The following is a 12959-nucleotide window of genomic DNA, read 5'->3' as shown; positions in this document are numbered from 1 at the left end:
AGCAAAAGGAGGAGGTGATGGAAAGGTGGAAGCAGGTGGCTCTGCAGCTTGTGGGGTCCCATTTTTTTTTGGCAGCCTCTGGCTGAAGACACCGTTCCTTAGAACAAGTTTACGTGTAAAATTTGGAACATAACAAATCTAAGTATAAAATACCTAATGCTGCTATGTGTACCTTACTTTCTATGCATAAGGATGATGAATTTCAGTTTGCCAACTCTCAAACCATCACAGACCCTTTGGTACTTGCTGCTTTTCAGGAGTGCCATGCATGGCATGGGTTTGGCTTTCAGTTATTTCCCTCTAATTCCAAATAAGGGTCCGGCAGGCAGCAAGAGTGTGGTTCTGGTGTCAGGACTGGTGACGTTTCCAATGACCTCAGTGAGAGGATGCAGAAACCCAGATAAAGGAGGCAGCAGGGAGCAGGAGGTGTTTCAGTAAAAAGGAACGAGAAGCTGAAGGGAGTCAGGAGAATGAATGTTTCTTTATGGGAGGGAACAGAAGGAGAACTGAAAGTACCAAGAGCAGGAGTATCTGTGAGTGCACAGGACACCATGAGGCAGGAAGGGGCCCTGGGCAATGCACGGCATAACACAAGGAGCAAAACCCAGCTTGATGGATGTGCTAAACCATATGAAGTACCACAAATGGAGAGTGCAAGGGAAGAAAGGGAAACAAAGGCAAAGGGAAACACCAGTGAGGGGCAGAGGACACGAAACCCATGACTGGAATAGCTGCTGCTCTTCTGTGTTTGCAGAGACAGTCAAGGGCATCTCCCCAAAGCAAACCCCCACACAGGGCACAGACAGCGCAGCTCAGATGCTGGTTAGCTCCCTGAGCTTTAGAATGAGCCAGAACATCCCTTCCAATTACTGCCAGCAGATCAGCGGTCAGCAAATGCATCAGAGGCCATTTTTGCTTTTGTTGCAGAAATTCATGGGCCTGCCTGCTAATTCTGGGATGGGTGACGGTAGCAGTCAATCATCCAACTGCTCCAGTAGCCTAACAGATGATGACTGGTTCAAAATAAAATTCTGCTTTTCTTATTTAGCTAATTAAGCAAACAAATGCTACGATCTAATAATAACCCATACCCGTAACCTTATTAAGGTATCTAATCTAATAAGGAAAATAAATTATCTTCACATGCCATATAAATGCAAATACATGACAAGATGTGGTCAAGGCAGTTAAAGACGGAGGAGAACAATACACGTTACCATCCTCTGTCCTGCCCTTCGCATGCTCTCTCAGACTTACACGGAGCCACAGAATCGTAGGGGTTGGAAGGGACCTCAAGAGTTCACAGAGTCCAACCCCCCTGCCAAAGCAGGGTCCCTAGGACAGGTCACACAGATAGGTGTCCAGACAGGTCTGGAATATCTCCAGAGAAGGAGACTCCATACCCCCCTGGGCAGCCTGTCCCAGGGCTCCCTCACCCTCACTGGGAAGAAGTTCTTCTGCATGTTGGTGCAGAACTTCCTGTGCTCCATCACCCCTTGTCCTGTCCCTGTCTCTGAAGACATCACTCCGTTCAGCGATTACTCCAAGGGAGCAGCAGTACCCTGCTAGAAGTTAAACTCCAACCCCCGTTTGAAAAGGTCCTTGATTCCACGAATCGCTTTGCAGCTATTCAGTGGGAAATCTTATCCTAACAGCGCAGGAACGGAGTTCACAGCTTTTACTTCAAGAACAGGTGGAGGAATAGTTCCTGACACTAATGGTACCAGGAATGATGTCTAACAGAAAAATACCTGGACCTCAAGGCACAGCCACTGTGGTAGGAGGTAATCAGACATCTAAATCAAAATGGGAGAATTTCCACCTGGGACTGTTTTTATTTAGTGTCAGGACAGAAGACTGCTCTGCTTTCTGAGCCCAACCCCTTAGAAATGTGTTTATCTCGCAGTCAACTGAATGTTCAAGTTATCTTTTTGCCAAAATATATGGCTAATATAAAAGTAACCCACGAATCAGTGTGTCCACAGCAGCAGTAATAAATTTGACACGCTGGTGCACCTCTCTCATAAGCAAAAGAAACAAGCAAGAACTCTCATGGTTCAGCTGTTTTATGCAGAACTAAAAAAAAAAAAGAACAATATTAACAAATCAGTCAGCAGGCTCACTTCATCATTTTACTCAACTTTGCCATAAAAGTACTCTGTCTTACAAAGTTACACGGGTGATACTGATTCCTCCCAACGCTAACGAACTATGAAACACCCTCAATGCAACCATTGCTTATATTGTCTGTTCCTCCAAAGAAAAAATAATAATAATCCACATTAACAGCATTAGCCAGCACTACAATCTGACTGGTCTCTCTCCAGTGAAACCAGTTGAATTTAAACATCCGACAGGGCTATTTTAACCTGCACACACACAACAGTAAGAATTACCCAACTTGCAAAAACATTTGTCTAATTTTTTTTCATCAGGAGGGCCTTTTATTTTGACCAAAGTACTTGGGGTCATTGGCACAGAAGTAACGACACAAGAAAAGTGTTCAGGTACAAAATGTCTAATTCTTCAAACATGAGGTTAATTTGTTTTCTAAACCTAAACTAATATTTGATCGGTTGAACAAATATTTGAAATGCATTCGGCTAGTTATCTATTGAGAAAGAGAACAAATTTATTTAAAAGGACTTTCTTCCCCTTCGGTCACCACAGAACAGAATTTAAATTGAGCTCACAAGATCTGAAGATTTTTTTGGGGTTTTTAACCTGGTTTTGGATTAAACTCTTCCTAACAGATCATCAGGGTAAGAGCACTGGTGGGAAAAGGGAAATGCTTTAGGAAGGGGAGTGCTTAGTAGTAAAGAACTGGTAGGTATAAGAGCTGATATGGCAAAGCACTCCTTGTCTACTACTTAAATAAGCAGAGCTACTTTAGGTCCTAGTTTTACCCTCGAATTAGGTATTAAGTCAGAGCTGCTTTTCACAATGAGTTCTGCTGTACAAGTCACATCTGGAGGATTTATGACATCTTCCAGCCACGTCCACAAGTGAAACCTGCCCTTTAGTTTAAAAGAAACGCTCAGCCTCTACTCTCCTTGTCATTCCCTTCGAGCACACCTACGATATCCAGACACACACCTGAGGTTCTCTCCACTGTGCTGCTGAGCTCTTGCCCCTCATGTTCAGGGTAAAGTTGATTATCCGAAGAAAAACAAATTAAAATTGGTCTCAGACCAAGCCTTGAGGTCAGCTTTTACAGAGAGAGCTTTGATAGTGATGACTGGATGAAGGTGAGACATGGTGCAGGGAATGTGAGCAAGGGATGTACAGAAATTGGGGTCTGGTCGCCAGTGCTGGGTGGAGGGGAGGTGCCTCGGGGTGGTCTCCAGCTGGATATGGAAATCCTCTCCCAGAGCACAGAGTCGACATCCTCCCTGGGCAGCATGCTCAGGCACTTCATTACCATGAACGCTGCTTTCCTCGGGTCCAGCTGCAATGCCCTGCTTCACTGTATGGCCATTTCTTACAATCTCAGCAAGGAGCCTGGCTCCAGCTTCTTGGTGACCCCCTCGTAGGGAGGGGACTCAGCCAAAGTAGAAAAGGAATGATGCATCAGTTACTACATTACTATTCTACTAGACCTCTTTTTAATGTGCAATATTTAAATAGATATCCTTTTGAGTGATGTGGTGCTCCACAAGTAAATATTACAAGCACAAATCTGTAACGTTTCCATACAAAATAAAGATGTGATTAATAACGTGCCACTCAGGTGCTCCAGAACCACAGGCACACACTACTGCTCGCTCAATAGTGAACCTGAGAACACCCAACCTTCCACCAGTGGGCTATGGGCACTGAACCATCCAGGTGAAAGGAATAAACTTTTAATGGTAGGAACATTCATATTAAAATCGGCATAAAACTGAAAGACTGAAAAAGAGATGCTATTTGCAAATGAATAATTAAGCTGGAACGCCTCCTAAGCTGTTCAGCCCATAAATTTAGACATAAAAGCAGAAAAAATAACTTTCTAATAGAGTCCCTCTTACCAGCCAAGTTGTTTTAAGCATTTTTTATCTATTCAAAGAGCAGATCCACTGCCAAACTGTTTATCTTTCCTTTTAAATACAAAACCTGCTTTAAATCCCCCATCAAGAGGTGTCAGAAACATAACCCACATAAAAGCACGCGCAGCCCTCTAAAGGCTGCTGAAACCCTTCACCCACAATAAAAGCCTTAAAACTTCCATTTCTTTTTAGCTTTTTAGAATAAGGTTTCTGTTTGGATTTCAATCAAATCAGGCTTAATGTTCCCAGTACTGGAAAGAATTAAAACATTCATGATTTTCATAATTCTGTCCAAAACCTTTACAATGGCCAGGCTTCCTCACACAGCTACACAGTTACAACAGGACACTGAGTGTACCTCAGAAGTTACACCAAGGGAGATGCCTTTTCTGACTTCTGCCTTAGCATATGTTCAGTATATAGCTATTTAAGTGCTGTGCAATAAATACTACGTATGCTTTCAACACATTTGGAAATTAAGCCATAAAAACAGTCTTGTTTTGGCCAAAGTGCAAAAATTTACACGGAACAAATGTGGCAAACAGGAAGCTGCAAAATCCACTACAGAGACGCAGAGTTTTGTAGCGGTTTTGTGGCTCTTTCTCCAGACTGATAATCAGAACTAAAAAGCCAAGAAGCCTAGACCATAAATTCCCTAATTTGCTTGGTTAGAGGGTCTTTTGGAGCTGTGTCTCCATCTCATGCACTCGTCCATACGTGACAGGCATGAAGAATCAGCCACAGCAGCACCTCTGTAACACCGAATCCAGAATACAAAGAGCTCCCTAAGAAGTGGGAAGGGGATTCATGGTACAGGTACAGGAAATACGTTTAAAAACCCCTATCAGCTCCACAGTAATTAACAACTTCTTGGGATAATTGTTCACAGAGCACTTGGCTTGTGGTGACTCTCAGACAGCAATCTTGGTGAAATAAGTAATTAGAAAGTATGATAATTGAGCTAAGATGGCTTTGCCAGAAGCCATGCGGGCTGGATATAGCATCATCCTTCAGGAAGAAACGATGGATGGAGGGGGTAGCTGCACTCCCACCAGCTCTTCTGTAAACTTGTAGGTGGAGCCACCTTTGATAAAGCTGCAAATATTCCCTCGGTGCTTGTGGGGACACTCCAATCTACACCACATGTCCATTTAGTGTTTCATGTCCTCATCCACAGGACAGGTACCACGGAGAGTGGGAAGTTCTCCCCACTTAGGACTGGGAACACTGCTTCTGATACATGACATAGCACAGGGCTTTTTGGCAAGTCTTGGTAAGAGCAGGACTGTTTGGGTTTGGTATGACCATCCTGGTTGGTTTGATGCTAGTGTTTTGTATGATGCCCGGATGATTTGGGAAGCTTTTGGCATGGGATGTCAGTAGGCTCGCTGGCTTAGGCTTTCCATTTTTGTCTACAGAAGAAAGAGATCTCTCTCAAGACCTGTGCTCTTTTCTTCTCAGCTTCTGAGTGCAGGGAACTGAGGAGGGGGAAGAAGTAAAAATACATCTAGGGAAAACTTGAGATAGTAATTCAGTTTCGAATGCTCACACAGCTCAGGCGGCTGACGTAAAATCACCCACAGTTGTGAGTAATTAAAAACTGTAACTCAACAGATAAAAAGTGTTTGTAGGCAAAACCACAATCAGATCCTCCCTTGCAGTTTGTAAAACTGTCTACTAAGGTCTGAACTTCTAGACTTGCTCACATCATATCTGAAGGCATCTCAGTTCAAATGGTTTCCTCCCTGCTTCCTGATTAAAGAGAACATATGGTACCAGAAAGAAATGTGGTACCACTATCATTGCATGTTCAGCACAGAATCACTACAAAACCCTTTAACAGGGTTTACTGAAACGCTACGTCCAATGCAGACTGCAAAGCTAACACCTAAACTCGCTGTGCTGTGTATGGAAACTCCATCAAATGAAAACAAAAACTCCATCCACTCGACAAAGAGGATCTCTGAAGGGCACTCCCACCCTGGGAGCCTGCTTATCAAACACTGATCCAGCCTGGAAGCTCAGAAAGGGCACGAGCTTTTTTCTACTTAAACAAAGAAGGGGAAAACAAAACTCTCTGAATAATACTCTCTCTGCACTGGATTTGCAATACCAAGACACCACAAACCTGTATATTGATGGTAACGGAAACACGTTAACATGGAGAAGAAAATGCTGAGACAGTCAGAGCTCATCAGTGCTGTTCTTACAGTGTGATTGACAATGCCATCATTTGATTTCTTTTGTTTTCAGTATTATCACTAACATAGTTTGTTCCTTCTGCTTTGATTCACAGTCCCAAACCCCCAGAACTACAAAAATACATTTCTATTTTAGTCTTTTGGGGTTTGTTCTGCTTTTCATTAATTTATCAGGCCTTAAACCCTAGGAATTCCCTTGCCCTGTCTGAAAGAGGAAAACCAAAAGGCTGCTGCATACACATACTCAAAAGAACATTTAGTATTCACCCCTCTTAGCTACAGGATCAAACGCGCCCAACAAACACACACCGGAACCACACCAGGAATACATTTCAAACACATTACATAAGTGATCAAAGAGAAAAGGGAAGAAACCTAAAATAAAGCTACTTGCACAACCAACTGTGCACAACCCCTGAGTCTTTTGAGTGGGATAAGTATGTTACAGACAGTGTCACTGATCTGACTTTTTAATGGCATGAGAACTCTAAACAAAACTTCTGGGAGATAGATAATAAACTATGAAGTCCAAACAAACAAACACACATCTTTCTTTTCATGCCAAAAGTGGAAAAAGCACAGGAATCCTGGTGATGGATGCTACAGGGTTGAAAATGTTGTCACTCTTTCTGGACAATGAAACAAAACCACAGAAACCAGCGGGAGAAGCAGCCAAGTTTAGGCACCACATTTGGGCAGCACGATCCTATAAATACACACGCAGCATCTAAACAAGGCTACGATTGGCATTCCCCTCAGAAGAAAATGATTCCTTGTACCATGCTAATAATAGACTCTGAAACACCGAGGAATCGGAATCGATTTTCCGCATAGTAACACTGGAATGTGATTCCACACTGCAGCAGTAATGTTCTGCTGTAAATGTGCAACCAAGATGTGTGCAGGGAAGGCTTCGTAACACAGACCCAGAGGATCATACAGCAGCTACGTCCAATCCAGTTACCAGGGAGGGCAGGGCAAGAGGACACGGGAGGACACACGCTGAGCTACGATGGCTCATGCTGATAAAGGAGCTGGCTGGAACTGCTCCTCCTGTGAACTCATCACATACTGTGAGCGTGATGCTATCGCAGAAGCTCTTAAAATGAAAAGCGACAACAGATTCCTGTTATTTTGCTTGTCTCAAAACCCAGTCATTTACTCTGAAAGCTCTGTCTTTGTTCATATCACAAAGAGAACAATATACAACACGTTATTTATGAGAAAAACTTCTGGATTTCATTTTAAAAGAGACGTATCTGGGCCAATTTGATGTATCATCGTGGCTCTGGTTTGTTTATCAACAAATACCACGTTCTACTGTCTATAATTCAGTGTTAGAAGTGTAACACTGCAGTTTTATAATCAAGATCATTTTTTACTACTGGAAATGATCTAAACTTGGAGGAGGATAACATTTAGCGTTATGAAATGGGAGACACCAGGGCTATGATTTCTAGGCACAAGTGGTAATTGGATCAGAAGGCAAAGTTCAAGAAAACAGTAATACTCTTGTGTATTAACAGAAGGCCTGATGTGCTCCATAGTGTGCTACCCAAGGCCATTTCCTTCCTTAATACTGAAATTCTAATCAGCCTTCATTTCATCTACAGAAATTTACGACCTAGTCCAAGTTCTGTGGATAGCTTTAGAAACAGACTTGGAATATGAGCCCCAGCATGTTATAAATTCTTAATTCAACTATAAAAAATCTGCACATGCACAAGTGGAGAATGTTTAAAACATGCTGAGATCCCCCCCCGTGCAACATGGGTGAATTATTGCTGTAAACACTGCAAATGTCCTAGCCCCTCGATGCAGCTGTATTAATTACAGCTTTGATGATAAGATCCTGCATATCAAACGCTGAGGAAACTGGGCCCCGCTGTAGATGAAACGAAAATCGATAACTAGAACCACAAAAAGAAACTCTTTACGAATTTGTCTTGAGTGGTGCTTTCCAAACAGCGGGGTGCTCGCTACGAGCGACGCGCCTGGATTTCCTAACTGGCTAGTAACCAGTGCCAGAAAACCTGAGCACGTTCTCCTGAGTGCTGCTGCTGGTGAAGTCGGTGCCTTCGGCAGGACCTGTGTTTTGAGGACTTGCAGAATACTGAAAAATAAGCCGTTGCTTCTAAACAGAGACTAGTTAGCTGGCTCAAATCCTTAGCTGGTTTTATTTCGCTCCCAAAGAGACACTTACCTCTGACTTGACTATCGGATCTCAAAACGAAGCCAGCAGCAAAGAAAAGGAAAAGGAAGTCTGGAAAACGGAACGAAAGTGTGTTTACTCTGCAAGTTAAATCAGGGAAATGGCTAGAAGGACAGAGTTATAAATCCAAATGCTTACATCTCCAAACAAAATATTAAAGCATCAAGCTCAAGCTTCAAAGAATAACATAAAACCCTAAAGACCACCCGTCTGAAGGTATGCGTCTAGGCCTCATGCCTCTGTGCAGCTTGAGAGTAGGGATTTATGTCAAAACAAACAGGTGGGCCACTGAGACGTGGGATGGAACAATACCAAGCACACCACTTCCTCCTCCTTGCAAAACCCCATTCTTCTTTTCTGTCACAACACCTTCAACCCACCTCCAGCTTCTCCGTTCATGAGCACTTACAGTGCCCACTGACCTTTCTTCTGCCTCTCTTCTACAATCCTTACCTCTAGTAATGCCAAGTACCAATAAGAGACACAAAGGCAGCTCTTTTCCACTGCTCTCTGCCCCAGCAGATTAGCTGAGAAATAATCACACGCCATCAGGCAGACACCAGGAAGGCAGGCAATGCAGGCATCCCAGCTGCTGCTTCTCAGGAGGTGGCCACATTCAAATGGGCCAGCTGCTTGGCAAGAAGATGCCCGTGTTGGAATCAGCTAGCCAGGCAGGTGGCACACACATTCCCTTCTGGGGAGCTGCCTGGCCAGCCACGGTGCCACGAAACCCAACTGCCTCCTGGCTGCTAGGAGGTTTGAGAAAGCTGTGAGCTCTGCAGGTCTGACAGAGGGACACAATACATGTAAGCTTTGTGGGTGCCAATATAAATCAGATCAGATGGGCTCACAAGGTTGGGACATTGCACTAAATATCAATTTCATGGTGCCTAAATAATTTTCAGCCATGGTCCAAAAAACCAAAGAATGGATGGTGAAGTACAAGAAGTTGCTTCAGCTGGTCAAATAGCCACTGCTAAGGAATTCAGGTAACGTCCCTGGGCCACAGCATCACCTTCAGAGACCAAAATTGGCTTTTAAATCTGGAATGGTTGCACTGGCTTACACCAAACTCAGATCCAGCGCACCTCATCAGCCTGGGAGAGAGGGAAAATAGGAGGAAGAAACCCCCCATGCAGCCTCACAGCCAGCAGAATTGCCTAAATCCGTCAAGTTCAACTGCATCTTGATTGTAAGGGCATTTTCAGGTAGTGGAGAGGAGCTGACATACATTGTACATGAACCTGCAACTGAAAAGTTTAGTGCCATATTAAAGTTACAACAAGCTAGACACAAAGGCACTAAATTCTGACACTAATATTTGCAGTGACTTTATTTGCCCAGGTGGCTGCCTGGAGGTGTTCAGGGCCAGGTTGGACGGGGCCTTGAGCAGCCTGGTCTAGTGAGAGGTGTCCCTGCCCATGGCAAGGGGTTGGAACTTGATGATCTTTAAGGTCCCTTCCAACCCAAAGCATTCTGTGATTCTGTTTGCTCACACATACGTGGCTACAGCAGAGCAGCAGCAAGCACCTGCCACTTACAGATACCACCCCAGTGACTACAAATCTCACATTTGTGCACTGTAATCCGGCATAACAATATTAATTGAGGAGCATATTGAGTTAGGCTTGTCAGCCCTGATATTTTCCGGTGACCTGAACAAGACCAGTGAATGAGATAAGCATCTTTACAAAGCCAGTTGGCTTTACTTCAAATCCAAAAGCCTGTTTCTAAGCTGTACGAGGGCAGGAGCCCACGTAAAATCAGATCTGGAATGCAAAGCCAGCCCAGATCTGCTCATCAACCTCCGATCCAAAACATGTCTGCAGCAACATGTTTTGGGGAGCTCACTGTCCTTCACTACAGCACAACAGGCAGCTGTTTTTCTAAGACACATTATTTTTGCATCAGATCTACACTTATCGCAGGGACAATCTATCATGCTTTATTTTTACAAAAAAGCAACTTCTGTGCTGTTTAAATTTCCGTTCCTGAAGTATTTACATTGGCACTCACGAGTTAAAAATCAGTTCAGCTTTCTTTGCAGGTTTTTCTTTTTAAATCAAGCTGGTAAGTACTCCCAATTTACGAGTGCAAATCAGCTTAATTTGCTCAGGAGCTAAAACTTGGAGTGAACAAGGGTATTTTCAAAACAAATACATCAAGTTAAAGCGAGGGCAGTTGTGGTTCGTCTGAATCATATGGCTCCAGATTTCAAATCTAAGCTAAGGAAATAGAGGTTATGACATCCTGCAGCTGGGACAAGCAGCATTCATAAAGCAGCGTTAAATCAAGACCACTTGGCCAGTTCAGGCAGTTGCTTGTGTGGAAGTGAAAGATCCCATGAGAGCACTAAAAAAAAAAAAGAAGGAGGTTTTGGTATCCCAGCCAAATCCCCCTCCTTCCTTCACTTAATGCTACCAGGGAGTGAGTTTCTTCAGAGCAAACAACTGCGGAAGGTTGCTGCCAAGTCATTGCTACTGATTTATTTACATCCAGTCACAGAGAACAGGAATTAAACACTTTGCAAAGTACATGGGCAAGTTAATTACAAAAGGCCTTCCCATGCTAGGCAAACGCCAAGCGCCTGAGCCTGCTGCTCTGCAGGTTGGTTCTCGGGCACTTCCATCCGGTGAGTTCATTCACCGTAAGGCAACGCAAGCGCTAAACCAATGCCAAGGCAGGAGAAGGAGCCGGGAGCCTTACCCAGTCAGCGGTACTCCTGCAGGGCCTTGGGTTGATACAAGTTTTCATTCAATCTGAGAAACTTGGCACAGGAAAGAGATTGGGTCTGGAGATGTTATTTTCCAGTCGCCCGCTCAGCAGCGCAGAATCACTGGGCTGGAAAAGACCTTTAAGATCATCACGTCCAACTGTTCCCATTCTATGCTAAACCATATCCCTGAGCACCTGATCTAATATCTTAAATATGCATTTAAATATCTACTTATTGATACGATAAGCAATGACAAAACACCTGAGACACACCGTTTTCATTTGTAACAGATGAAAAAAGGCTGTTTTCTAAATTTTGAGAGGTAATTTTGGTGGTTGGAGCAGAAGGACCATTCACTGCTTCCCTGATCACCAGAATAACTATGCCTGTAGTTGGTTTGGGATTGTTGGGTTCTTTTTAAAGTAGGGAGGAAGCATGAAACAGTAGTCCTGATCGGAGTCTTTGAGGACACTATCTGGATGCCAATGTCATGCTGTGTAAACATGCGGATCCATTAGACAACTGTTGGAAGCAGGGAAATCTAAATTTGATCTAGTGATAGGACTCATGCTGTTTGGGGAAAAAAAATGCAGTTGCGAAACCACACAGGGAAAATGTTTCAGACTTGTGAAAGGAGAAGGCATTGTGAGCAATTATACATGGGCTGGCCTGCAGATCTCAGCCTCTGAAGACCTTGAGAGAGAAGAGACCTGAACTCTCGGCTCTTAAACTGTTAAAGAAGTTTAGAAAATGTGTTCCAACCTGAAAGGCTAAAATCATTTTCATAGAGAAGAATTCATACCCACGTGCAGAAAACAAAAGACAATCTGCAACAGTGATTTATATCTTCTTCCACGTTTCCAGTGCATGCTACAGCCTGAACTAATGAATGGATTTTAGAGAAGCCTGAGCTCTACAGGACCCCCATGATGCTGGTCCAGGCAAGGGAGGGGTAGTTCATGCTTTCTGCTTCGCAGTGCTTCATGGTGTGACACACACATTGACATTAACGCCTTTATTAGCTCTGTAGTTGCTATTCCTCATCTCTTTCATTTTTCTTAATTATGGCACTGCAAACATTTATGGTGTGATTCAGAACTATATATGATTAATAAGATACCTTATTTATAAGTTTCAGAAAATAGAACTCAGGCCTTGTGAATAAAATTATACATTGCATACGACATCTGAAAACATACTCCAGCCTAAGATACCTAGAAATACCTTCTGCCCATGCTGCAACTTCATTTCAAACTGACTAACCAGCTTTTTAGCCCCCTCAAGCCACTTACATTAGAAGACAAAATCCAGGGGGGTTCCTCTCCCAGCAAAATGCAAACCCACTTCAAGGCCATCACTGCAAAAGTTGCTCCTCATCTCCATGGGATTACAGCTGTGACAAGCAGTGTGTGTAGCTCAGCATTTCAGTTATGATTCATGTCGTGATTTAATCATTCCTGAAACATTGTTTGCTACATAAATCAGCTGTAATTCAGCAAGGAAAATCAAATCAATCCCAAAGAGTCACTGAGTCACCAGGGAGGAAGGCAGCGGGAGACACATTATCCTCGTGAATCTGGACCAGGTCAGCAGCAGCAAAGCTTCTCACTGGTGACTGTTGGGTGACTCCGGTGGGCAGAACTTTTCTCCAACCCACCCTGAAGAGCTCCACGAGCTCATGACAGTGGTCAGCCCAATGCAGACCCCAGTATTGCACCTCACCACGTTTGTGTGATTGCACCAACTGAATTCAATGATGATTCACACAACTTGTTCTAGCCATGTCTGTACCGACATGGATA

General features: G+C 43.6%; 1 protein-coding gene across 3 annotated transcripts in view; it reads right to left on the bottom strand.

Moving 5' to 3' along the window:
- Nucleotides 1-12959, bottom strand: part of CHLSN (cholesin) — a 126478-nt gene that overhangs the window by 41589 nt on the left and 71930 nt on the right. The window lies entirely within an intron of this gene.

Source organism: Gallinula chloropus (genome assembly GCF_964237585.1).
Source record: "Gallinula chloropus genome assembly, chromosome: 15".
Lineage (NCBI taxonomy): Eukaryota > Metazoa > Chordata > Aves > Gruiformes > Rallidae > Gallinula > Gallinula chloropus.
Note: the sequence above shows the minus strand (reverse complement) of the source record. Positions and strands in the feature narration are given on the sequence as shown.